Raw genomic sequence first — 25,975 nt, 5'->3', positions numbered from 1 at the left:
TGAGGTAAGACTGTCAGTTGCAGGCTTATACCTTTCACAAACATATATTGAGCACCAACTATGCGTCAGGCGCTATCCTAAATGCTGGAGATAAAGTGAGGAATAAAATGGGCACAAATAACTATCTATAAACCTTATGCTTGTGCACTTGTGTGACAGACAATAAATCAGTAAATCAATAAAAGATCTGTTGGTGATCAGTAAACATGATGATGAAAATAAAGCAGGAAAAGGATGCGGGCGCTGCTCGTGGCGACATCACAGCAGAGCAAGAATGGACAGGAGGTGAGGGCGCACCTGAGCAGGTATGTGGGGACAGATCGCTCCAGGAAGGAGAAGCAGGCACAGGTGCTCCGAGGTGGGAGCATCTTTGGACGGCTTCCTAGGCCACTGTGAGGGTGTTGGTGTTTACTCTGAAAGAAACAGGGGGCTTCTGGGGAGGTGCTGGTTGAGGTTGGGGCTTCCCAGGCACCAGTGGTCAAGAACCCACTTGCCGATGCAGGAGACATAAGAGATGCAGGTTCGATCCCCGGGTCAGGAAGATGCCCTGGAGAAGGAAATGGCAACCCACTCCAGTACTCTTGCCTGGAGAATCCCATAGACAGAGGAGCCTGGTGGGCCCCTCCATAGGGTCGCACAGTCGGACATGACGTGATGACTGCACCACCTACCCAGGCGCTTTTGGTCTCTACCAGGAGAGTGACGGTTAAAGTCAGAGTCTGCTGGCCAACGGAAGCGGACGTTTAGGAGGAGGCGCCACCCCTCAGCGGGCCTGGGGATGGGGAGGGAGGCTGAGCGGGCACCAGTCTCACGGTGATGTTTCCTCTGGGAAGCAGGAGGCGAGGTCAGTGCTGGGAGCGCAGGAGGACGCTGAACGCTCTGATAACTTATTCATGTGCTCAGTGATTGGAAAGTCTCTGAGCGCGAGTCTTGTGGTGGCCAGTTCCGTTGGGGCCGTCTGTCTCCAAGTGTAAGGAGCTTTTTTAAAGGAAAGTTCTGTGATTTTTATCATAGTGACTGTGATAAAATCTGGGAGCTGAGTCACAAGGTATGATTGGACGGATGGGTAGATTGATGACAGATAAGTGGATTTAGATTCCCTGACAAGTCCTGGCTCCTGCAGTGTTTTCCACGGAGTATTTTTAATACTCACAACAATTCTGTAATGCCGGCTTTCACTACCCAGTTTATAGAAGAAAACTCCGAGGTTGAGAAGGGCTCATGGCCTTCCATACGTCACCATGGCAGAGTCAGAATTTGAAACTACATTTGTCTGACCCCTGAGCCAGTGTAATCGTCATCTAATTATTGTGCCCAGAAAACTTGATCCAGGCTGAAAAATCCTAAATAGGGGAGATGCATAAATAATTAGGAAGGCGGAAAAGAGGAGAGCAGTGAAGACCAGCAAGGGTGGGGGCACAGCTCTGGGGAAGGTGAGCCCCCAACAGAGGGGAGCCTCTGATCAGCTCTCAAACACATGCACTGCTTTCTTTCTGAAGGAGAGAATCAAACCATCACTGCATCAATCCCAGTAATCAGAACAGAGTGGCATGCCATCATTTCACAGTATGTAACTGGCCCTGTTCCTGCCGGCCGTGTGAATGGGAAGTCCCCCAGGCAGCCTGGTGATGCTGGGAAAGAAGCCATGATGGATGCTGAGGGGACACGGAACGGGAACCCCCAAGCCAGGCGGGGAATGGGGCATTGGGAAGTCTCCCCACGAAGGTAAGGGAGCAGGGCCCAGCTGGAAAACCGCAGTCACAAGCAAAGCTGAAGACCAGGCTCCAGGCAGAGCGGCAGAGGAGCCAGTGGCAGGCAGGGCCAAGTTCACGGGACGCTTGCTGGAGGTCTGGGAGCCCCCAGGGGCCGGGCCAGGTCTTGTTCATCTTTGCCCAGCACAGCACAGGAACCGTGGCTGGCTCTATAACCACACTGATGAAGACGGTCTTATTCTGAAGGCAGGATGAAGTACAGAGGAGCAACACAGGTGGACTTAGTGTCACAGAACTTGAGGGGCTCGTCCAGTGCCCCTGCTGTGTGGTGGGGGGAGGACCCAGGCTCAGGAACAGAGGACCAGGGCGGGGAGCAGACAGAGATCAGTTTGGGGGGTGGTTTCTGCCGATGGTGATCTTTCAATGCCAAAGTGAGCGGTTTAGAGGAAAATCGCCTACGGAAATTAAAAGCCACCGTATAGTGACAGACTGAAAATGTACCTGAGAAAACTTGATTAGACAATGAATCGTAGGGACGAAGGCGCAGAGCGCGAGTGTTCAGGGGCTTCAGGGAGGTGATAACGCACCAGAAGGTGAACTTCAAGCCAGGGTCCTGAGCAGGAACAAAGGGAGTGAGAGAAATTTTCACAAGAAACAGCACTCGGTGATTTCACTCATTCCCTCCTAACTGTTCAATGTATTTATCAATATGCCATATCATTCAATAAGCAATGTGACATAAGAATAACAGAAAATAAGGTAAAGCTTCAAGGTTTTGATCCTGGGGGAAAAAAGTGCCACTGTGCTGAACAGAAGTTTACATGTGAATGAAGAGAGGGAAATTTGTGCAGAATAATAATGTAAGCAGACAGAAACGCTGTTATCAGACACGTGCAATGGACCCGTCGCTCTGCAGTGACATTATATCCTTCTCACGGTCCGCTGAGACGGGCTCTCTGACTGTTCCCATTCTGCGCTTGAGGAAACGGAGTGTTGGAGGCTATCTATTGGGTTGGCCAAGACCTTCATTCGGGGTTTTCCATTAGATGTTACAGAAAACCCTGAATGAACCTTTTGGCCAACTCTGTATATTGCCCAAGGTCACAGAGCTATGCAGGGTAAGGCTGGGATTCAAAACAGGCTTGCTGACTCTGGAGCCGCGCTGAGTCCGTGTCTGACACCGTCCTCCCCACACGTGCAGTTCTCGGGTGATGGCTGAGCATCCAGACGGAGGCGTCCTGGGAGAAGCAGAGTATCTGCTGAAGAGCTTGGATGGGATTTTTCCCTTTAGTGTCAGCAACACAGTGGTGATGCTTGATGCTGAAAGTGCAGACTGTACTCTCAAGTAAGTGGGAGAAACAGGTCAGTGGTCAGTAGACACTGGATCTGAAAATCCTAAAACACTGCCTTTTTAGGGGTTTCAGGAGGTTTCCACAGTTTAGTTGGTGTTTTTTTCTTTTCTGGGAGAGGTCCCTCTAGAGTGTTGTTTCACTCAGATGACTGTGAGTTAAGTACATCATGGTTTGGAAGGTTTCCTTCAGACTTATCAATTCAAGTCCTCCGCTTGGTAACGTATGTTGGAGACACTTTTCCTCTTAAATATGAACTTGTATTTCCATGTCTGAAAAGTGAAGTTTGGGAAGAGGTGGGGGCGGGGGGGTGTTTTCTGAGCAGGAGGCTGTAGGAAATTGGGCTTGTGTGTGTGTGTGTTCTGAGCAGGAGGCTGTAGGAAATTGGGCTTGTGTGTGTTTGTGTTCTGAGCAGGAGGCTGTAGGAAGTTGGGCTTACAGTCCAGCTGCAAAGAATGGAGAATGGAATTGCTCCTTATTCTGGTAGCAGGAGGCTGGACCAGCACGGAGTGTTCACCTGGGGAGTTTGCTTGTGCCCCAAATACACTGGTTGTGAACAACTGAACTTTGGGATGGACTCCTGGATTTTGTGATTGCATTCTCGGGACCAGGAGGAAGGGTCTAAACAGAGGGCTTTGTTTTCCAGTCTCAACTCCGATCTTGCCAAAAGCACTTAACTTCCTCTCTGTACCTGCAGTCACAGAAATGATGGTATAGGTGGCGCTAGTGGTCAAGAACCTGCCTGCCAGTGCGGGAGACTTTCCAGATGAGAGTTTGATCCCTGGGTGGGGAAGACCCCCTCGAGGAGGAAAGGGCAACCCCCTCCAGTATTCTTGTCCGGAGAATCCCAGGAACAGAGGAGCCTGGTGGGCGCCAGTCCACGGGGTCACAGGGAGTCCAACCCAACCGAGGTGACTTAGCACACACTGTGGGTCCGGGGCTCAGACCCAGCGGCAGCTCAGTCACTGCTTCATCGTTCTCCGTTAACCGTCCCCGGGAGACGGGCCGTGGCCTGGGGTAGGGACGGACTGACCTTTCTGAGGCTGAGGCTTTCCTAGTCTAGACGCTGAGCTGCCTGAAAGCCCAAGAGCCTGGCTCAGAGCAGTGTCCCCAGACTGGCCTTTTCGTAGCCACTTCCACAGCTCCTCTGCACGCGGTCATCCCCTCTCCCTCCTGGAGGAGCGGGTCCCGTCGCTCCCTGGGGGGTGGTACAGGTGTAGCCAGGCCATATCAGCCGGAGTGACCAGCCGAGATGGTGCAGAAGGCTCTGCAGGAATCTGGCTGAAACTGTTTAGGCCATAAACGCGCGAGCCGTCATAAAGCTGTGTAACATTATAAACACTGAAGCAGCAAGAATTCTCAGAAGTTGTATGAGAAAGGAAAGGAAGAGAGGACTGGGTTTCCTGCCATCTTAGACTTCTAAAATGGGTTGGCCACGATAGTACAGCTCTAGAGGCCGAGTTCAGACAGGGCTGGTGCTTCAGAAAGAGCGCGTATTCAGAGTGCAATGCAAGTGGTGCCCTCCAGGACTGTATAATGCCAGCCCCCGCACCGTGTAAAGAAAAATTCTCACTCTGGAGACTCAAGTGACTAGGGGCATCTGAATTGCATAAAAACTGTCATCATTTAGTTCTGACTATGAGCTAGGCATTGTACATTCATTACAGCGCTAATCCTTACCGCGATGCTGCTGGTGAGCAAAGGAAAGTGAAAGTCGCTCAGTCATGTCCGACTCTTTGCAACACATGGACTGTGGCCCACCAGGCTTCTCTGTCCATGGGAGTCTCCAGGCAAGAACACCGGAGTGGGCAGCCTTACCATTCTCCAGGGGATCTTCCCAACCCAGGGGTCGAATCCAGGTCTCCTGCATTTCAGAAGGATTCTTTACCAGCTGAGCCACAAGGGAAGCCCTTTAGGGCTTAGGAAGAAGTCTTAGGAAGAAAGGCATTTTAAAGTTATATGGTTTCCTTCACATGGAAACAACTCATGATACTCTATCCATGTGTATAAATGTCCAAAAGGAGACCACCTCACAGGTACCAGACTTCCCCTCCAGGCCATCTCTTCAGGTAAGACTGGACAAGCAAGCATTCTGTATGCTGGTTTACTTAGATAGAATTCTTCTTAGAAATATGGGTCAAATTCTCATTCTGTTTTAAATCTGAACAGATAATTCCCACTGAATAGTTCAATCTATGCCTGGGAACATACTGCTGTTTTTCCAGAGTCAAAGCATAAATATGATTTGTTATATGTATTATTCAAGACCTAGTTCCAAGTAGCAGAAAACCCGGTTTACACTGACTTTAGCAAATAGAAAATGTTTTGTGTCTTCATATATATATATATACATCCTGAGGGCAGAGCAAAGTTCCGGCTGCAAAGAGGGGTCCCTCCTCTCTCTTTCTCTGCCTCTTTCTTACTCCATCTCTGAAGACTTCTTTCCACTCTTTGGGCTTCATTCTCAAACAAGCTCCCTTACATGGTATCAAGATGTCCACCAGCTATAAACTTAAAGACATTTCTTCCTAATGACGTCAACAAAGGTGCCACAGTTGTGTTTCGCTGGCTCTGACTGGGGACACAGGACCGTCTGGATGCAGCCTGTGATGTAGCCTCCTTAGGAAGGTCCGGATCGTGTGTCCTGCGTCCAGTTCGGGGTGAGGAGAGGGCAGGGATGTGGTCCTGAGGAAACTCAGAGTGTCAGTAGTAGATGATGAAGTAACAGATGCTGTGTAAGGTCAAACTGATGTTTTACTACACTGAAAAAAATTTAAGTATAAGTCTCAATACTTTTATCTGTTCTGGAAAATTTCAGGCTTATGGTGATGATGTCTCTAATCGAAGGGAATAACACTGTCCATGGCTTTTTAGATTCATCTTTTTTTAGGTGGCTCTTTGAATGAAGACTGTATTGAAGCAGTCAATAGACAAGCAGAAGGTAATAAGAAAAAAAAAGCATAACCCAACATAAGTGAAAGAATATTTTCAATGATGGCTAACTAGAGTTATTCTATAATTACTCCACCATAGCCCTGAAAATGAGTCACCAAAGACTGAATATTTATAAGCTTTCTGACCTCAAAAAAATTCAAAATCTTAAATGAGGTCACCTAAGGAGACTGTGGAAAACTTCCATGCAACTTATTGGCAGGTTTTAGTTCTTAATTCAACAAGCGTGGTATGAAATGCACGCCATCTGGTTGCTGGGAAAATTCTAGTCCGTATTAACTGCTTGTGTGAGAGACATTCCTGCTATTTAGTTGTAAATGAACGCACCTGCAAATGGGGAAAAAAGAGCGCGTCTTATCCCTTGCTCCCAGGGCTGGAAGCTTTGATGACATAATGCTGCTGTTCCATCCGCTTTTAGACTCTGATCGGTACAGCTGTTCTCCGGCTCCTGCGAATGTGCCGAGCTGTATGCCAGCACAGGAGTGCGCGGGCGGAGGGGTTTCAGCTGCCACTCAGAGGAAATGGTCCCTTCTCGCTTCTCCAGGGCAATTCCAGCATTTCAGGTGAAGTGCAGGTACTTCTGACTTTGGTTTTAAACCTGTCAAAGAAGTGTATTTCAGGGGAAAACAAGGCTTTACCCAAGTCTATGCTTTCCAGCTTGACTCACCTGAGACTGTGGACAGATCCCTGCCTGATGAGGTAATGAGGGCACGAGAGAAACATCCACATGGACGTCATCACTTCCCCGGTGAGCAGTGAGATGGGCAGCCCCACGCTGGGAGAGCCACAGGCTGCAGAACTGGGAAGCCCGTCACAAAGAGCCTGGGGGTGCTACGGCCCATCGTGCAGGCCCAAGCTTGACTTCACAGGCAAGGCACTGTGTCCTGCCCTCAAAACTGCAGCAGAGAGCAAAGGAGCTCATGGTGCGCTGGCAAGATGGTAGCACTTACTTGCATCCCAGCACTGCCCCTTGCTAGCAGAGGAGACGAACGATCTGCATTCTCTATGAATTATAACGGCTTTACTTCTCCAGAAGAGTAAATGCAATTTTCCCACAGGCCGATAAGAATTATCTAATTTTTTATCGAAGTATACTTGATTTATAAGGATTTACACAAACATTTGCGTGTGTGTATGTACATGTTTCTTTTTCAGATTCTTTTCCATTTTAAGTTATCATAAGACACTAAATACAGTTCTCTGTATTACGCACAGCAGACCCTTGTTTTATGTTCCATAGAGCAGCGTGTATCTGTTCATCCTAGATGGCTAATTTACCTCTCCCCTCCCCTCTGCCCTCTTCCCTGGTGACTGTAAGTTCGTGCTCTAAGCCTGTGAGTCCGTTTCTACTTTGTAAATAAGTTCATTTCTATCCTTTTCTTTTAGATTCTGCAAATAAGTGATATCATATGATACGTCCGTGTCTGACTTATTTCACTTAATATGATCATCCTTAGGTTCACACATATTGCCACAAATGTCATTCTTTTTTATGGGTGAAATGAAAGAAAGAAAGTGAAAATGAAGGGGCTCAGTCATGTCCGACTCTTTGAGACGCTATGGCCTGTAGCCCACCAGGCTCCTCTGTCCATGGAATTTCCCAGGCAAGAATACTGGAGTGGGTTGCCATTTCCTTCTCCAGGGGGTCTTCCCAACCCAGGGATCAAACCCAGGTCTCCCACATTGCAGGCAGACACTTTACCATCTGAGCCACCTGGGATTCCAATGGACATGAGTTTGAGCAAATTCCGGGAGATGGTGAAGCCTAGCATGCTGCAGTTCATGAGGTCACAAAGAATCCGACAGGACTTAGCAACTGAACAACAACAAAAAGTATTCTATTGTGTATACACGTATATATTCTAATATCTATATATACCCTACATCTTGTTTTTAACGTTTTAAATTGTGGTAAAAGTCACACAATGTAAAAAATAAATATATATAAAAATAGTACAGATGATCCTACCTGCAAAGTTGCAAAGCAGACAGAGAGACAGAGGCAGAGAACAGATGTATGGACGGGGAGGGGGATAAGCTGGAAGACGAGGGTGGACGCAGGAACCCGCTATATAGCACAGGGGAAGAGAAAGGTTCACCTTTCGTAGAACATATATTAACCTTAAAAACGTATTCCAGTGTAGAGTAGGTGCAGACAAATACTGTTTGATTCCACTTATATGAAGTTCCCAGAATAGTCAAAATCACAGTCACTGGAAGAGGCCGGGGGTGGGGAATGGGGTGTCAGTGCTTGCCGGGGACAGTTTCAGTTTAAGAAGGTGACCGATTCTAGAGCTGGACGGTGGTCGTGAGTACACGACAACACAAATGTACTTGGTGCCACTGAACTGTGCAGCTAAATATGGTTAAAATAGTATGCTTTATATTAGGTGACTTTTAACCATATTAAACATTGAAAATGATGTAGGGTATATATTAGAATATTCTATATGGGATATATACATATATATATACACAATGCATTATTACTCAGCTATAAAAGAATTAAATAATGCCATTTGTGGTAATTTGGATAAACCCAGAGATGATCTTACTACGTGAATTAAGTCAGACAAATAGCATATGCTATTGCTTATATGCAGAATATATATATATATAAACAGATACAAATGAACTTACTTGCAAAACAGAAACAGACTCACGTAGAATATGAACTTATGGTTCCCAGAGGGCAGGACAGATTGAGAATTCAAGATTCACATGTGCACATTGCTATATTTAAAACAGATGACCCACAAGAAACTGCTGTCACAATAGAGGTCTTTTTGACTGAGCAGTTTCTGTATTTTTTCTTTTACAATTTCAGGTTAAATTACGTTCATAACTTTTCTTCTGAAACCACTTTTGATAATCAACTTAACCAGCAGTATTTGCATACGTCAGCACAGCAGAGCTGGCAGCTCTCAACGCGGCCCAATCCCATGCCCTAAGCGCTCCTCCAGTTAAGACAGGGACGCCCTTTGCTAACTGGTGCTCTTGGTTTTACATAGCTCTCCATCTCATCAGCTCTCAAACACTAATCATCTCAACCTGCAAGTCAGTTATATTCTTGCAGTTATTACAGTTGAAATTTGCTTTACACTGTTCTTTTGAGGAATAGACTTCTAAGGCAAAATACAGTGTGACACCATTCCACATCCGCTAGGCTCCCCAAAGGCCAGAAGAACAAGACCAGGCAAGGCAAGGATCAGAGACGAGGAGCAGCCAGGATCCTCCCACTTTGCTGGTGGGAGGACAGAGCAGGTAAACTACTTTAGAGAAAGATTCTGCACTTTCTTATTAAGTCAAAAAACTACCTTACGACCCAACAATTCCATCACTACCCATTGATCCAAGAAAAATAAAAATAGATGTCCCAAAAAAAGACTTGTACGAAGATGATCATATCAACATTATTCACAACAGCCAACAACTGGAAATTGTTACAGTCAAGTGGGCCTTAGGAAGCATCACTATGGACAAAGCTAGTGGAGGTGATGGAATTCCAGTTGAGCTATTTCAAACCCTAAAAGATGATGCTGTGAAAGTGCTGCACTCAATATGCCAGCAAATTTGGAAAACTCAGCAGTGGCCACAGGACTGGAAAAGGTCAGTTTTCATTCCAATCCCAAAGAAAGGTAAAGTCAAAGAATGCTCAAACTACTGCACAATTGAACTCATCTCACACACTAGCAAAGAAATGCTCAAAATTCTCCAAGCCAGGCTTCAGCAATACGTAAACCATGAACTTCCAGATATTCAAGCTGGATTTAGAAAAGGAAGAGGAACCAGAGATCAAATTGCTAACATCTGTTGGATCATCAAAAAAGCAAGAGTTCCTGAAAACACCTATTTCTGCTTTATTGACTATGCCAAAGCCTTTGACTGTGTGGATTACAATAAACTGTGGAAAATTCTGAAAGAGATGGGAATACCAAACCACCTGACCTGCATCCTGAGAAATCTGTATGCTGGTCAGGAAGCAATAGTTAGAACTGGACATGGAACAACAGATTGGTTCCAAATAGGAAAAGGAATAGGTCAAGGCTATATATTGTCACCCTGCTTGTTTAACTTATATGCAGAGTACATCATGAGAAACGCTGGGCTGGATGAAGCACAAGTTGGAATCAAGATTTCAGGGAGAAATATCAATAACCTTAGATATGCAGATGACACCACCCTTATGGCAGAAAGTGAAGAAGAACTAAAGAGCCTCTTGACGAAAGTGAAAGAGGAGAGTGAAAAAGTTGGCTTAAAACTCAACATTCAGAAAACGAAGATCATGACATCCGGTCCCATCACTTCATGACAAATAGATGGGAAACAGTGGAAACGGTGGCTGACTTTATTTTGGGGGGCTCCAAAATCATTGCAGATGCTGATTGCAGCCATGAAATTAAAAGATGCTTACTCCTTGGAAGGAAAGTTATGACCAACCTAGACAGCGTATTAAAAAGCAGAGACATTACTTTGCCAACAAAGGTCTGTCTAGTCAAGGCTATGGTTTTTCCAGGAGTCATGTGTGGATGTGAGAGCTGGACTATAAAGAAACCTGAGCCCCGAAGAATTGATGCTTTTGAACTGTGGTGCTGGAGAAGACTCTTGAGAGTCTCTTGGACTGCAAGGAGATCCAACCACTCCATCCTAAAGGAGATCAGTCCTGGGTGTTCACTGGAAGGACTGATGTTGAAGCTGAAACTCCAATACTTTGGCCACCTGATGCAAAGAGCTGACTCATTGGAAAAGACCCTGCTGCTGGGAAAAATTGAGACAGGAGGAGAAGGGGACGACAGAGGATGAGATGGCTGGATGGCATCACCGACTCAATGGACGTGAGTTTGCGTGGGCTCCGGGAGTTGGTGATGGACAGGGAGGCCTGGCATGCTGCGGTTCATGGGGTCGCAGAGAGTCTGAACTGAACAAGTGGAAACAATGCAGATGCCCACCAACAAGGCTCTTCAAAGTCTGCTGTATGGACAGAATGGTACACAGCTTAGGAATAAAGGAACGTATTCGTGATACAATAAGGATGGATCTCAAAACTTAGGGTGACAGCATTCACACACAGAAGAGAACATGCTCTAAGTCTGAGAACAGGCAGAACTAACCTGTGCTGACAGAAACCAGAAGATGGTTGCTGGGAGGATTGTGAGGGAGAGGGAACAGCTTTCAGATGAGGAAACTTTATGGGCGATGGTTTATATCTTGTTTTGGAAGCATGAGACGTTACACAGGGTGTATCCTAACTGACCACTGACCCTATAAGTTTTTTAAACTCTGCTTTCAGGGTTTGAAACTGCAGGCAAAAGACTCTGGATCTGTATTAAATACTTATTTTCCTGACAATCCTTGTCTCTGATGGAAGAAGTTAAGTATACTCTGCAGCACAGAGGAATTCAGCTGCTAAGAACTGGGGTTTCAAAGAAGTGGCCTGGGGTTTCTAGACTTAGTGACAGTGTTCTCACAGACAGACCTTACATGGTGGGGTTTGGTAATCTGCTTGGGTGAACTTCAGAGACAGAGAAGGTGGTTTAGCGCTTAGAGCCTCAAAGTACACCTGAGTCCAGCAAACCCCACACTGAACACTGACGCCTGCAAGAAAAGGCCCATTCCAGCCGCCACCTCTCCTGCGCTCCAGACCACAGGTGGTCAGCTTTCCCACTGCTGGGGAGAGTGAACCAGCAGTGACCTTGACTTGTTCATGCTCATTACTGAGGGGTCCACAGGTGGGGGCGCCCACTGTCCCTTCTCCTGTGGCCCATGGGGCTTCTACATGCCAGTCACACAGCGATGCTCGGCCTTGACTGTGCTTTCTGGGTCAGGCTCCATACTGCAGAAGAAACACACGGCGCCAGTGGGAAAGCTCCTCTAGTTGGCAGGGAGGGCGGCTGCAATCAGGATTCTCTGGGGAAGGACCTAGAGAAGACTTCTAAACCAGACCTTTGCTGCCTTCTCTTCAATGCTGGCTTTGAGGAGAGGGGAAAGGGAAGAGCATCTCTCACAACTGTCAAAATCAAAATGCTTGTATCTCTGCATGCTTCTAGTCTAAAGAAAATGCAAAGTTGGAATAATATTAAATCTTCAAATTGTGTGATGTGTTCCTTAAAGGTCATTGAGAAAAAAACGCCTTGTTTACTTTATGAAATTCTTGTCCTTCTTTAGACTGCAATCCACTGGGTGAATGGTAGAAAACAAACAAAAGCCACAAAAGGGAGGGGGAGGGATAAGTTAGGGTGGGAATGGCAGATACTCACTCTTGATATAAAACAGACAAGCAGCGAGGACCTGCTGCACAGCACAGGGAACTCTACTCAGCACTCTGCAGTAGCGTGTGTGGGAAGGGACCTTCAAAGAACAGACGTGTGTGTGTGCTCAGTCCTGTCTGACTTTCGGCAGCCCCGTGGACTGCCCACGCAGTTTTCCGGGCAAGAAAGCTGGAGCCGGTTGCCATTTTCCACCCCAGGGGATCTCCCCTCCCTAAGGCTCGAACCCACATCTCTATATCTCTGGCACTGGCAGGCAGACTCTTTACCACTAGCACCACCTGGGAACACGTGAATACGGAAAGGAACGGCTACCCACTGCAGCGTTCTTGCTTGGGAAATCTCACGGGCAGAGGAGCCTGGCTGGCTACAGTCCATGGGGTTGCAGCGAGTGGGGCACACCGAGCGTCTAACACTACCTCTAGAAATCTGAACCCCTCTGCTGCACGCCCGCAACTAACACCACTGTGTAAACCAACCGCACTCCAGTGGACAGACAGACACTCATGACAGCTCTGCTATAAATCGACACACAAGTACATCTTGAGACGATTCAGCGCTTCCTGCTGGAAGTACGATACACACAGGCTCAGTGGCAGCTGCCCTTCTAGCTGTGGAACCAGGGACAGTGTCCTGATACTCTGAGTCCCACTTTCCTCATTTGTGGAGTGAGGATGATAATATTCACTTCAGAAACTTCTCTGAAGTGTTCACGGAATTGAGAAAGATCTTGTTGGTAACTGTTAAGCTGAGAATTGCCATGATTCAACTCCTCTTGGACAATTATTAACCAGATTACTTTATCTTTGTCTGATTTTCTCGTCTGCAAAATAGGAACAATATCAGCACGTGGCTTGCAAAGTGAAACTGATCTATGCAAAGCAGCTGAAACAACGGCTAGTCCCCAAAGAACTAAACAGGAGGCACTACAGGAGCACTGTTTCTCTCCATCCCGCCCAGCCGTGACACAGCCAGCCGGATGCCACGTTGCTCACCGCTGTTGCTCTGGATCTTCAGCCGTCATGTAGGATTAAGGTCCAGAGCTGCTCCAGGCCTGAGTAAGTATTGAGCTGACACTTCAATCCGCATCACCCAGAATCAGGGTAATGACAGTCGACATTTATTGCAAGCCTGTTATGCGTAAGACACGGTACTGCTTTACATGCGCTATGGCGCTTAATCCTAACAAAACCCATGCGATGTCAGTGATACTATCATCCTTGTGTTACAGATGCAAAAGCTTTAAATGCGAGCCTATTCACGAATACGCAGGAAAGAGTTAAGATCCAACCCATGTCTGGTGACTCAGGAAGCAGAAGGAATAACCAAAATGGAGCAATATCTCCTCGGGAAAGAGATGATGTACTGAGGGTAAGCTTGGGAGCTGAGGGACCCTGAGCATTGAGTGGTCATCTTGCAGTGAGCAGAATCAGCACCTCTCCTGAGCACACGTGATTGGAACAAAACTCCCCAGAGCCAAAGAGAGCCCTTGGAACCTACTATGGGCTATGGTAACAGAAACTCGTGTCCTGTTCACACTCCCAGAAGGAGCACATCCCTGCACCGCCCAGATGGAGCGAAATACACCTACACACAGCACAGTGCGGTGGTCTGCAGTGAAATTCTAGTCTTCTATTACATATTATTATTTAACAGAATGATGTCTCTGCCCAGGACACACTCAAAAGAGAGAGAAGCAGTTGTGAACCAAATTTGTACAGATTTCTGTTTCATGCAGAATTACTGAAAACAGTATAAAACTGAAAACGTGAAATCCAACAAAAGGAAAAAAGCTACCTAAATTGTGGGAAACCTTAATGTAGGGGCTTCCCAGGTGGCACTAGTGGTAAAGAACCCGCCTGCCGACTCAGGAGGCATAAGAGACGAGGCTTCGATCCCTGGGTGGGGACCCCCTGGAAGAGGGCATGGGAACCCACTCCAGTATTCTTGCCTGGAACATCCCATGGACAGAGGAGCCGAGCAGGCTGCAGTCCATGAGGATGCAAAGAGTCAGACACGACTGAAGTGATGTAGCACACATGCCCTTGATGTGGGATACTGTCAAAATTTTAATGATGTTTTCAAAGTTTGTTTGATAACTGAAAAATATTTATGAAAAACTATTGAGTGAAAGCACGTGTGTGTCTGTCTGTGCACATATACTAATATATATAATGCCGGTTGTATAGATAACCTGAACATAATTTTATACCATAAAACTTACATGCATATAAAACATAATTATATGCATACAAACATATGCATAGAAATAAATTATTCTAAAATATGAATGATGACTATCTCTAACAAGCTCTCAGATAATTTGCATCTGCTTCTCTTTCATTTTTATATATTTCCTAATTTTCTATAGTTTTATAAATAAAAAAGGAAACATTCAATATAACAGCCTACAATGAAGAGCTAAAACAAACTAATAATAATGTATGCTGTGACCTCATCTGTGCCTCTGTTTCCAACCAGGGAAACAGCTAGCTAGCTAGACACGGAACACAAGGGCATTAGTGAAGAATCATTAACACTTTGTGTGTGCATATATACATATATCTGTATCTGTATCTATCTCCACTTCCCAGACTGGCGGTTTAACCCTGACTCGGCCTTTTTGGCCACATAACCATAGCTTAGTCATCTACAGGCCTAGAGCTCTGGATTAGAGACAGCACATGGAAACTGGACATATCTATAGAACACTATGGTTACTCAATTAATAGCCTCCTCACTGTCATATTCTGCCCCCCATTGTTATAATTGGATTTTTATGTCTATGTTAATCAATGATAATCCCAGTGAGGATGGGAATTATCTTATTCCCTACAGCACCATGCAAAAAGTTGGTTAAGAGAAAGTCTCCAATTAAACCCACAAAATAAAGACTAGGCAATTAAGGAATACTTGAAAAATACTCCCAGTTTAAAGCTGTCACATCAGCAGCCATATAAGACCCAGGAAGAGGCACACACACAGGGTGCAGGTACGGTGACCCACAGCATCCCGTCTCATACCAGGAACTTCAGGAAATGATTGATAAAGCCGGGTCTAGAATGCTTTCTCAGAAGCAAACTTGAATAAGTAAAATGTACTGCACAAAGCAAGCCAGTTCCATCTTTCAAAATATATATAAGACAGAGAAGTTCTTAATTTGGGGTAAGGCATTTACTAACTAATACAAATTATCTCTCAGCTTTATCTTCTAAACTGTAGGTCTTTCCGCTGATTTTGAAAAGCACATACACATATATTTCAAACTATGATGATCTTCATGGTCCTATATGTTGAAAACATCTTGGAAACAGTATAAAAGGATAAAATTATATGTGTCATGAAAATTGCCCAAAGTATATGTCTAATATTTTAAACTATGATGGTCTTTTCCTTTACCATTTATCATTAATTTTCATGTTATTATACTTTTCTATGTCACACTATAAAGATCAGATTCATGAATCATGTGTCATTTTTGCACACTTGAGAAGGTCTGTCCTAAACCCTAGTGGAGAGAAGCGGGGTTTAGTGGACAGAGGGGGGTTTTGCAAACAGGATGGGGCTCTCCCACTTACTGGGTGTGCCACCCTGGCATGCAAGTGCCTGTGAATTGTTTCCTCAGCTGTAACATAAATTAAAATGACACCTTTTATGATTCCCACTTTCTGTCAGCCTGCAGTTAACAGGAAGATAGGTGTGAGTGGAGATAGGTATGAGAGCCTGTCCTCAATTTCAATGCCCTCCAGTCATTCAAGACAATGCTACCTAAGGAAGCCTCCCCACCCTCCAACTGGCGGGCGGCGGGGGATTTGCCCAGTCATTGGTGAGCAAATTGGAAGAGAATCCAATGGGAGGGTGTAAATGTGATCTAAAATGTCTTGATTGTACCTGTTTGTGGTTTAGCTTTGTATTAAAAAAAAAAAAGGAAATAAACTTGACAACTGTCATCATAAAAATGAAATAAAAATTAAAATATTTATTGCCATGAGAAACAGTCACCTTTGAAGCAATAAAAACCGTCTAGTCTGTGAGAACTCAACGAGCTTGCATATGTGGAAGCATTTTCGCTGACGTGTGTTTTCACTGCCATTGGTGTTTTAAACATGCACTCATCCCACCCGGGATTCGTGCTTCAGGACACCAACTGCTGGCACTGACTGACTGACTTGAGCAGAGCTGATTGACAAGGCTGTGTTAGTTGCAAGTGTCCAGCAAAGTGACTGTTACAGCTACTTTTTCAGATTCTTTTCCCTTTGAGGTTACTACAGACGATCGAGTATAGCTCCCTGTGCTCTGCAGTAGGTCCTGGCTGGCTGTCTATCTCACATGTGAACTACGTGTATTTAAACACCGCATCAGAAGCCGCATGACCAGCTTCGTCTGAGCTCCACGCTCCGCATGTGCGGAGCTCCTCCTGGAGTCTGGCCTCCACTCAATCACGGGCCGAGCTCCGCTCCCCGCTCACGCCCGCACTGTGCCTCGGTCCCGTGCCCCGAATGCTCTCCCCCAACCTTTGCCCCGCCCGCCCGGCCTCAGCTTAGGCCCCACTCTGGGGATGCCTCCCTGGGCATCTCTGACCTAAAGGCACCCTCCTCCCGCAGCACGGCACTGCTCCACGCAGCTCCCCTTCACCGATGCCGTCTCGCGTCGCCTTTTTACCTGGCGGTGCCTGTTAGACAGCCTCCGAACGACTGTAAGGATGAGTCAGAAGCTCTGTGCAGGCTCGAGTCAGGTTAGACACGGGGCCCACAGCAGCCGCCGCTGAATCCAGCGCCACTCGACTGATTGACACCGTGCTGTCTTGACAGCCCTGTGACCCTGGGAAACTATTTAGCTTCTCTCGCTTGTTCTCAAAGAGACTCTTGGCTTCTGCTTCACAAATGAGGTCACACTCTGCCACTCAAAACCTCGCAGTGGCTTCAAATCTCACAAAGATAAAAGCAACTCTCCAAGGGCCACCTGGTCCCACATCAGCTGGACCCCTTTCCTCTCTGACCTCTCTCTAAGTCATCCCCTCATCAACTCCAGCCTCACTGGCTGCCTGGGCACGGTCCATGCCGGGTGTACTCACTGGAGGCTGCTGCACTGTCTCAGACCGGGACCAGCCTTCCCCGGACGCCTGAGTGGCTCAGTCCATCCCCTCGTTCAAGCATTTGCTCAGACACCTACCTTGACTCTTGTTTAAACTGAAAGCTCCCAATTTCCCTCTCCCAGCCTCGCTACTTACTTCTTTACCATCCTCTATTCTCCCCACCCCACAGGATTCATCGCCCTCTAACATGCGAAGAGCTGACTCACTGGAAAAGACCCTGATGCTGGGAGGGATTGGGGGCGGGAGGAGAAGGCGACGACAGAGGATGAGATGGCTGGATGGCATCACCGACTCGATGGACATGAGTTTGAGTGAACTCGGGAGTTGGTGATGGACAGGGAGGCCTGGCGTGCTGTGATTCATGGGGTTGCAAAGAGTTGGACACGACTGAGCGACTGAAGTGAACATACGAAGTAACTTACCGAATTATGTTTATTGACAGCTTCTCCCTACTAGAATGTCAGTCCCATGAGGTGAGTGCTTTTAAGTGTTTTGAATCCCAAAAGCCTAGAACAGTCTTGGCACTTGACCCACGAGCACTCGATCGGTAACTGGGGGATGAAGGGGGAGATCATAGGTGGACAGCGGGGTCCCACAGCAGAACCCTGCTGTCTGTGAAGGCTTTCTGCATCCAATGTCTGTTGTGTCTCCCCTCATCCCCTCCTACCGCAGGTAAATTTCTTTGGCAGCATGGTGAGGGACTGGAGTGGGGACAGAGCCACGGAAAGCCCCATGTTTATCTTGTCCCATCTATTGATCCCAAAGTGGAGAGCTTTTTTCTTTAGGAATAAATAGTGTTCCAGGGACTCTGATTCATTTGGTCAGTGGACAAAACAATGGCCATGTCTGGGTCACAAGGCCACCCCTCCTGGGGGTGAAAACCTGTGGTTGACAGCTACATAGGAAGCACATGCAGGCCAAGTGTTATCACCTAAACACAACAGAGTATCACGGGACCAAATGGGCTGAACACATCAAAAGACAATCACTCCACTGTCTCATTCCTCTGAATTCTTTCTTTTCTATTAGCCTTTTCCTAATTTCATTTTGTTCCGTCTTCTATTCGGGCATATGTTGTGTGTAAAAACCATGTTTCTAAAAATCAGAATATTAAAAACCTGGAAAATGTCACACGAGCCTTAAGATGCAGAAAAAAGTGTAAAGTCTAACACTAGAGAAGAGGGCCTCTCACGTTCACAGGTGGCACCTGACAATCACAACAGTATCTTACTGTGTACAAAGCACTGCACCTGCTGATCACAAACACTTGTGAGGGAAGCTATTACGCACCACATTTTTATGGATGACCAATTTAAGGGATACAATGTTTCTTCTCCTAGGACCATGAAACAATGAAATGATGGATCCTGGATTCAAGATATGTCCTTCTGGGATATCTCTGGGGGTCTAGTGGTTAAGAATCTGCCTTCCAATGCAGGGGACATGGGTTCAGTCCCCTGTGGGGAACCTAAGATCCCACCTCTATGAGGCAACTAAACCCATGTGCTGCAACTACAGTGTGCTCTCCAGCCCAAGCACCCCAGCTAGAGAGAAGGCCGCACCCCACAAGGAAAGATCCTGCCTGCTGCAATTAAGAGTTGATGTAGCCAAATAAATAGTTAAAAGTATCTGGCCTTTTGAGTTCATATGTTACAAACTTCTTACTATATGCAACACAGCCTGCTCAGAAAAATTTTTCTAGCAAATGACATTTTTTTCTCACTTTAAAGTTTTCACGGTGGCCACATTCTTATGCAACAACCATCATCATGAGTATGTAAGGCTGGAACCCTCTCCACGCCAGACTGAGTCCAGCTCTTGGTAACATAGCCAGACACGTGCTTTTATTTCTTCCACAGAGTCTGTACAGGAGACGCCGGCGTGCGAGAAATGCAGGGCCGTGCTATGCTTTCCCTTCAGTCTTCGCAATCAGCATCCAGACAGTATTTCATCTCCTGTGACCGAACCAGCCCAACATCATTAAGAAATGGGAACTCTTTCCCAGAGTCACTGGAGATGACGCTGTTCAGCCACACTGTCCTATTTTCATCTCTGTGTTGCAATGATTCATCACAGTTTCCAGAAAGTGCTCTGTGAAAGACTTCTAACCACAGTTCCATTCTGGCTTGGTGTATGAATGTATACCTCCTACTAATCCTGGGCAAGAATGTTAATTCTATACAAAATTAGGAACTAGTTTTCAGATAACCCTTTCCCTTCCTACACAACAGCAAAGCTGGAGCCACTAAAGTGCTCGAAGGAACTTAAGATAGGGGTTAGGAACACGGGTCCCAAGAGGACCCCTCAGTGAAAACTTCAATTGTGTCCCTTCCGAACTGTGTGACTTTGAACAAACCGCTTGTCCCTCTCCCTCTCTCCAGCTATAAAAAAAGGAGAATTGATCGTAGATCCTACTCCATAGGAGTGCTACGAGCATCCAACGAGCTACACGAAAAGCACTCAGCACAGTGCCAGGAAAAGATGAAAGCCTACATACGGGTGGGTATTCTGATTTTATCCAAGCCTTTCATTTTACAGATGAGGAAACTTGGCAGAAAGAGGTTAAGTTACTTGCCCAGCATCATAAATCTAGTGTGTAAACATCTGCCAACCGGTAACCCGACTATTTTTACAAATGCATCATCTTTCCTTTTATAGCCTGTCTTTCAACACATAAAATAGTTTCCATTCATTAAAGGTAATGTTCAACAAAATTTTTTTTAAACTGCACACTAGGTGAGCACCAACTCCGTCCACCTGAACGTATACCACAGTCGAGGCAGCAATTAGCTCCAGAGAGTGACTGGAGTACTCGAGAATAACGCACAAGCATTGCATGCCTTTGCATGAGGAACGTCCTATTCTCTTCTTACTCATTTCAGCTAATTCGCTCTGCAGACGGACATCGGCAGAGGGACACTTAATAAAGCGTGAGACACGAAAACGGACAACTTGCTGGTTGTTCCAGCCACACGGACGGAAGAGGAACACCGCGCTGATGGCTCTGCCCACACACCCGTCAGGGTGTGGTGTCCAAGTCAGGAGTGTTACAGGGAGGCCCGCCGGCCGTGCCGTATAAGGAGACCGGCAAAGCCCGATGCCCGCCCGGGCTGTGACTCGCTTCCCCTCCCCGCCCCTCGCCGGCTCCAATGCTAACGCAGCTCTGCAGCCGGTGCTGTGTCGCTGGCGCCGCTGCGGCCCCGCCGGGACGAAGCACCAGGCCGGAGCGGACGGAGCCGAGGCCCCGCGCGGCGGGAAGGTGCGCGTGTGACGTGCACCCGGAGACCTGCGTCCGCTACAGACGGCTTTTCAGAGGGGTTCGTGTGCAGCAAGAGAGGGCTCTCCAGGTGCTCTGAAGCAGAAGAACTGATACCGCTTCTGAAGAAACGCCGACACGGGTCCCTTTTTTCCTCAAGTAGTCGATTACGCTTGAAATAGGTGGTTTCCCTTGGAATACCGGCCTAGTTTACTTTATAATATTAAGCAATTGAAATAGGCAGTTTCCCTTGGAATACCAGCCTAGTTTACTTTATAATATTAAGCAAATGATAAGGGCTGAACGTAAAGGATCATATGAAAGCTGACCTGGAGACGCTCTGCTTAAGACTGTGTCTGAGTCGATCGGCATCACCGCCTTTAGCGACGGCCACTCTCCCCTCCTCCGGGCGTTTACTCCCTCATCTCTTCAGCGGGTGTTCACTCGCGCAGAATCCGCAGCCGCTGCGCGACCCCAGGCTCAGCCGCCGCCGCCTTCGCCCGCCTTCGCAGGGGGCCGCTGACGGGCGTGCGAAGGTGCAGAAGTCTCGCACGCTCTCCGCGGGGAACGCACTCAGCTGTGTCTTTGGTGAGTGCCCACCCGAAGCTGACTACTGCAGCGGCGCGCCTGCTCTAGCACAGGCACGGGTACGGAGCTGCGGCAGGAGACCAGCCCCGCGCGAGGGAGCGGGGTGAGCCACGGCTGGGTCCGGAGGGACCAGGAGGGCGCCCACGGGAGAAGGTGCGGGGAGCACGCGTCACGCGGCGCCGGCCTGAGAAGGGCGCGGGACCTGCGGGGTGCGGCTCTGGGGCCGGGGCGGGGGGCGCCTCCCTGTCTCTGCTCGACCACAGAGGAAAGAGAGCCCAGGGCCAAGCCACAGTCAGACCTTATTCCACGCGAAAAATGGTCCTCACAGGGCCACCAGAAAGCTCAAGAGTTTAAGCGAGTGTGCCCTGTGGTTTGGGGCAAAGCAGCTGGCAGCAGCAGACAGTCCAAAGCGGAACCATCACACGGTAATAGCAGGACGCATGCACACAGGAGCTGCCCCGCCAGACACACTCAGCGCAGGGCCCTGAACACGAGAGCTGAACTCAGACGGGAGAGCAGCTCCTTTCCCAAGAAGGTGACTCCATTCTTCCGAATGAAGACATCTCTATGACGGCGTAGCACCTGGCTGGAGCAGACTGGGGGAAAGAGAGGCTCATTAGAGAAACGGAACGTGAGGAGATTCTAGGTGAGTGTCGAGCTGGTGGAGCTGGGATGCGCTGTGCACCTCACGGCCACGCGGGAAAACCGGGAGGGGCCGCTGACAACACGCCCCGTTTCCAAATGCTCAGTGACCAATCTGGGGACGGGTGCACAGCACGGCTCTCACGCTGAGGGCTGCCTGAGGCTGGACTCAAGGAAGTGGCCTCCTGGGGTCACGGCAAGATCAGAGCAGACCTCAGACAACAAAGGAGGAGGAGGAGAAACATCAGACATGTACCCCGAGACCAGAGGCGGTTGATGACGATCAGGCTAGTGGGTCAGAGCGGGAAAGGAAGGAGCAGCCGAGGGAAGCAGAGCTGATGTCCTGGGTCTGGATGGCACGGGCGGCCCCAGAGCCACAAGCAGCTGAAGTCACAGCGTGAAGACCATCAATTCCTGCCTTCACACACACAGCATCTGCCTGCTTCCAAGCCTTTCTCTTTCACTCCTGGGCATGATCAGACTGGAAGGCGGTCACTATAGGCATGCATGTGGCAGGGTGAAGGGTGGTCCCTCAAAGATATGTCTCCCTGCACCCTTTACATGTGGGCCTTACTTGGAGAAAGGGTCTCTGCAGATGGAATGAAGGACCTCAGGATAGGCTCACCCTGGATTAAGGTGGGCACTCTTTCCACAGACAGCTGACTGTGGAAGAGAAGCAAAGGAGACACAGGGAGACCCCGCGAAGATGGACGCAGAGATGGAAAGCCCCGTCTGCAAGCCTGGGAACACCGAGCTCCGCAAAGGCACGGAAGCTGAGAGGCAGCCAGGGAACACACCCTTCCTCGGAGCCCCGGCAAGGGACCACCCCTGCAGACACCTTGACTTTGGGCTTCTCCCCCAGAACTGAGGAAAAACACGTTTCTGTTAAGTCACCCCCTTTACAGCACTTTTTTTTTAAACAGTATCCACAGAAGATGAACACAGTGGGCTTGTTCTGTTGGCGCTCCCCAACTGAGAAGCCACAGTTCTGCTCAGTATTGTTCAGACTCGGTTCTACCTGACTTAACCTAAACTGCAACTACGGATTTTAATGTGAGGACACGATTGAAAGGTTAAAAGAACAGGCAAACTTTTCAAACAACACTTCTGAAAAAGTTTTCTCCACGTACATCAGAAGACAATGCTGCTGTGAGTCGATTTGATTTTCTTGAAGCTCTAGTTGGAGTAACAGTCAGTCTCCTGGGAAGGAGCCCCATCAGCGCCTGAGCCAGCCAGTGCAGATCCCTTTTGTGTCAAGGTTGTTCTCGACTTTTCTTCTACACTGACAGTGACTCTCATTACCCTTCCCACTTGTGACATTCCTACTCGCCATTAATTGACCAAATTAATCAGCGGGATGGGAAAAAAATCGCTCACTGGCTGTCAAGCAAAGCTTGTCACTTTGTGACTTCCGGGGGCTCAGAGCCATTCAGTTCAATCAGCCTAAGTGTCTTACATATGGCGCCCTGCATCCACTTGGAAAATTATTTCGTGTTTGATTCTTTTTTTTTCCCCCATTTGACTATGACACGTCTTAATAAATACCCTGAAAATAGACACAGAACCAACAATGGTACATAGTGCTGCTTTTGAAAGGTCCAGTATCCTCTGCTTCAGAATTACCCACTGCAGAGGTCCTCTCCTCCCTGAGCACCCCTTTCATGTCTGGAGGAGAAACAAGACTTTCTGGTTGTCCAAAAAGATCAGTAGCTAATTACAGCTAATTACTGTCAACTTTCACCTCTCCTTGCTAATGGAAGCAAGCACTGATGCAGGCAATCCCCAAATGGCAAGTCTTCCATGAGGTTGCAGGAAGTAAAAACACAACAGACATTGTACTTCAAGGTTTTCCTCACACAGTGATTCAAGAAAATTCCCAATCAAATGAGGGGTTGACTTTTGGCTTGTCTGAAAGTAATGCGGACACGTTTCTAGGACCCACTGGACTGTGTGAACATCACAGCTGTGCTTACACTGGAATTAAAATGTAATTTACACCCTTGAGCAGATTGGGAAATGAATGGGAAGAGCGCAGGGGGTGCCTGGCTCCAGGTCACAGAGCCTGTGGCCTGCACCTGGACCACGAGTACGTAACAGCAGCGGCTTCTGTTACTGAGCACCTCTTACGTGCCAACTGCATTACCTTCATTAGTGATCATCTTGGTAACAACCCTGCAAAGCATTATTATCTTCATTTTATAGACAAGAAACTGAGGCCTGGAGAGGCTATGTGACTGACTTTGTTACCTCAACTGTAACCAACCAAGGTGAGGTTCACACGGTACCCGACTCCACACTTAGGCTCCTTCACAAGGTTGTCTGGATAACAGGAGTTGACAATGTTTGCTGATCATTTTTAAATTCTCCTGTTACAAGTACCTGGTCTGTGTGCTGCTTAAATCTCTTTACAAACCTAGATCTCTGAGTGATAAAAAGTGTATTAATATCTCTATAAAGAGCAGAATTTATTGTATGACAGATGAAACAATGGTTTAGTTACTGAAATTTTGAAAGAACCTAGTTAAAGGTGGTTTTCTTTAGAAGACAACTGACAGTAAAAGCAGTGAAAGGCCTGTTATTCACTGGTGTACAAAGGTGTCACAACCTTGCTACATGAACTTTATATACTGTCTGGTTGAGTTCTAAATAAAAAAATTCTCATCAAGTTTGATTCATGTCTTCTAACTTTGTAAATAATTATTTTCTAGAAATAAACCTTTCTCTTAAAATGATGTTAAAAGCAGATACACTCAAACATGGATAGACCTAGAGATTGTCATGAGTGAAGTAAGTCAGAGAAGGAGAAATAGCATATGACACCCCCTTGTATGTACAAATGAACTTATTTACAAAAGAGAAAGAAACACACAGATTTAGAGAAGGAACGTTTGGTTGCTATGGGGGAAGGATGGGGGGAAGCGATAGTTAGGGATCTGGGGATGGACATGGACACACTGCTGTATTTCAGATGGATTACAGGGACCTCCTGTACAGCACCTGGAACTCTGTTCCATGTCATGTGGCAGCCTGGATAGGAGGGGGTGTGGGGGAGAATGGCTACATGCATATGCATGGCTGAGTTTCCCCACTGTTCACCTGAACCCATCACAGCATTGTGATCAGCTGTACCCAGTACAGAATAAAACATTAAAACAAACTGGATATAAGAAAAAGTTAACTACAGAAATCCAGACTGTAGAGAAATTACACTTCCACAAAGTAAAAATTATGACAACATATTATAAATGTTTTTTGTGTTCCTCAATCAGCTCACTATCCTTGAATAATATTAGGTCAATTAAAAATTTCATGTCGTGATGGTAGCGATTAAATTGCTATCAGCAAAGGCTATGCTTGTCCACGCAGTGCCTGCGGAATGAGTCAGCTGCTATGCTAAGTGCTTGACTATGCGAGCCATTACTCGTCTCTGACCAGATTCTGGTGGGGGAGACAACAGACACATGGAGGGCTACACCAAAAGCACAGCTTCTGTTGACACCACCTCCACTCACAGTGGCCCTAAAGCAGAGACGGGAGAGACTCCTCACCCTCTGAAACCTCTGCTTTCAGTCACCCTAAAGTGGACATAGTTTTACTTCATGTTCAGTTCAGTTCAGTTCAGCCGCTCAGTCGTGTCCGACTCTTTGTGACCCCATGAACCACAGCACACCAGGCCTCCCTGTCCATCACCAATTCCTGGAGTTCACTCAAACTCATGTCCACAGAGTCGGTGAGGCCATCCAGCCATCTCACTCTCGGTCGTCCCCTTCTCCTCCCGCCCACAACCTTTCCCAGCATCAGAGTCTTTTCCAGTGAGTCAACTCGTCGCATGAGGTGGCCAAAGTATTGCAGCTTCAGCTTTAGCATCAGTCCTTCCAATGAACACCCAGACTGATCTCCTTTAGGATGGACTGGTTGGATCTCCTTGCAGTACAAGGGACTCTCAAGAGTCTTCTCCAGCATCACAGTTCAAAAGCATCAATTCTTCGGTGATCAGCTTTCTTCACAGTCCAACTCTCACATCCATACATGACCAAGGGAAAGACCATAGCCTTGACTAGACGGACCTTGGTTGGCAAAGTAATGTCTCTGCTTTTTAATATGCTGTCTAGGTT

General features: G+C 47.3%; 1 long non-coding RNA gene across 10 annotated transcripts in view; it reads left to right on the top strand.

The window, feature by feature from the left end:
• LOC148775070 (uncharacterized) overlaps window positions 1–24,481 on the top strand; it is a 113,428-nt gene extending 88,947 nt beyond the window's left edge. For 6 of the 10 annotated variants that reach the window (XR_016039542.1, XR_016039549.1, XR_016039551.1 and 3 more), the window contains 4 exons: window positions 13,114–13,337; window positions 13,511–13,650; window positions 17,544–17,847; window positions 18,715–19,002. This is a non-coding gene — a long non-coding RNA (uncharacterized LOC148775070). Of the gene's footprint in view, window positions 1–13,113; window positions 13,338–13,510; window positions 13,651–17,543; window positions 17,848–18,714; window positions 19,003–19,233; window positions 19,435–19,755; window positions 19,874–20,256 lie in introns of those variants that run through there. The other 4 variants (XR_016039544.1, XR_016039543.1, XR_016039545.1 and 1 more) reach the window with 4 other exon arrangements.
• The last annotated feature ends 1,494 nt before the right edge of the window (window positions 24,482–25,975 follow it).

This window comes from Moschus berezovskii, chromosome 17 (genome assembly GCF_049115385.1).
Source record: "Moschus berezovskii isolate FMDL1 chromosome 17, NW_MosBer_1.0, whole genome shotgun sequence".
NCBI classification, from domain to species: Eukaryota; Metazoa; Chordata; class Mammalia; order Artiodactyla; family Moschidae; genus Moschus; species Moschus berezovskii.
This window is presented reverse-complemented; position numbering and strand designations above follow the sequence as displayed.